Raw genomic sequence first — 2,557 nt, forward strand, 5'->3', positions numbered from 1 at the left:
TCTCTCCGCCACCACATGAGTTGCGTGTTATATATGAGTTGCTTGTTGTATACATGAGTTGTTCCTTGTATACATGAGTTGCGTGTTGCACACATGAGTTGCGTGTTGTATACATGAGTTGTGTGTTGTACACATGAGTTGTGTGTTGCACACATGAGTTGCATGTTGTATACATGAGTTGTGTGTTGTATGCATGAGTTGCATGTTGCACACATGAGTTGCGTGTTGTATACATGAGTTGTGTGTTGTATGCATGAGTTGTGTGTTGTATGCATGAGTTGTGTGTTGTACACATGAGTTGTGTGTTGTACACATGAGTTGTGTGTTGCACACATGAGTTGCATGTTGTATACATGAGTTGTGTGTTGTATGCATGAGTTGTGTGTTGTATACATGAGTTGTGTGTTGTATACATGAGTTGTGTGTTGTATGCATGAGTTGTGTGTTGTATGCATGAGTTGTGTGTTGTATGCATGAGTTGTGTGTTGTACACATGAGTTGTGTGTTGTACACATGAGTTGTGTGTTGCACACATGAGTTGCATGTTGTATACATGAGTTGTGTGTTGTATGCATGAGTTGTGTGTTGTATACATGAGTTGTGTGTTGTATACATGAGTTGCATGTTGTATACATGAGTTGTGTGTTGTATACATGAGTTGTGTGTTGTATGCATGAGTTACGTGTTGCACACATGAGTTGCGTGTTGTATACATGAGTTGCATGTTGTATACATGAGTTGTGTGTTGTATACATGAGTTGTATGTTGTATGCATGAGTTGCGTGTTGTATACAAGAGTTGCGTGTTGCACACATGAGTTACGTGTTGCACACATGAGTTGCGTGTTGTATACATGAGTTGCATGTTGTATACATGAGTTGCGTGTTGTACACATGAGTTGCATGTTGTATGCATGAGTTGCGTGTTGTATACAAGAGTTGCGTGTTGCACACATGAGTTACGTGTTGCACACATGAGTTGCGTGTTGTATACATGAGTTGCATGTTGTATACATGAGTTGCGTGTTGTACACATGAGTTGCATGTTGTATACATGAGTTGCGTGTTGTATACATGAGTTGTGTGTTGTATACATGAGTTGTGTGTTGTATACATGAGTTGCGTGTTGTATACATGTGTTGTGTGTTGTATACATGAGTTGTGTGTTGTCTGCATGAGTTGCATGTTGTATACATGAGTTGTGTGTTGTATACATGAGTTGCATGTTGTATACATGAGTTGTGTGTTGTATACATGAGTTGCATGTTGTATGCATGAGTTGCATGTTGTATACATGAGTTGTGTGTTGTATGCATGAGTTGCATGTTGTATACATGAGTTGTGTGTTGTATGCATGAGTTGCATGTTGTATACATGAGTTGTGTGTTGTATGCATGAGTTGCATGTTGTATACATGAGTTGCGTGTTGTACACATGAGTTGCATGTTGTATACATGAGTTGCGTGTTGTATACATGAGTTGTGTGTTGTATACATGAGTTGTGTGTTGTACACATGAGTTGCGTGTTGTATACATGAGTTGTGTGTTGTATACATGAGTTGTGTGTTGTATGCATGAGTTGCATGTTGTATACATGAGTTGCGTGTTGTACACATGAGTTGCGTGTTGAATACATGAGTTGTGTGTTGTATACATGAGTTGCGTGTTGTATACATGAGTTGCATGTTGTATACATGAGTTGCGTGTTGTATACATGAGTTGCATGTTGTACACATGAGTTGCATGTTGTATACATGAGTTGCGTGTTGTACACATGAGTTGCGTGTTGCACACATGAGTTGCGTGTTGTACACATGAGTTGCGTGTTGCACACATGAGTTGCGTGTTGTATACATGAGTTGCGTGTTGTACACATGATTTGCGTGTTGTACATATGAGTTGCGTGTTGTACACATGAGTTGCGTGTTGTACACATGAGTTGTGTGTTGTACACATGAGTTGCGTGTTGTACACATGAGTTGCGTGTTGTATACATGAGTTGCGTGTTGCACACATGAGTTGCGTGTTGTATACATGAGTTGCGTGTTGCACACATGAGTTGCGTGTTGTACACATGAGTTGCGTGTTGCACACATGAGTTGTGTGTTGTATACATGAGTTGCGTGTTGTACACATGAGTTGCGTGTTGTATACATGAGTTGCGTGTTGTACACATGAGTTGTGTGTTGTATACATGAGTTGCGTGTTGTACACATGAGTTGCGTGTTGCACACATGAGTTGCGTGTTGTACACATGAGTTGCGTGTTGCACACATGAGTTGCGTGTTGTATACATGAGTTGCGTGTTGTATACATGAGTTGCGTGTTGTACACATGAGTTGTGTGTTGTACACATGAGTTGTGTGTTGTACACATGAGTTGCGTGTTGTACACATGAGTTGCGTGTTGTACACATGAGTTGTGTGTTGTACACATGAGTTGCGTGTTGTACACATGAGTTGCGTGTTGTATACATGAGTTGCGTGTTGCACACATGAGTTGCGTGTTGTATACATGAGTTGCGTGTTGCACACATGAGTTGCGTGTTGTACACATGA

This window comes from Bombina bombina, chromosome 1 (assembly GCF_027579735.1).
Source record: "Bombina bombina isolate aBomBom1 chromosome 1, aBomBom1.pri, whole genome shotgun sequence".
Taxonomy (NCBI): domain Eukaryota; kingdom Metazoa; phylum Chordata; class Amphibia; order Anura; family Bombinatoridae; genus Bombina; species Bombina bombina.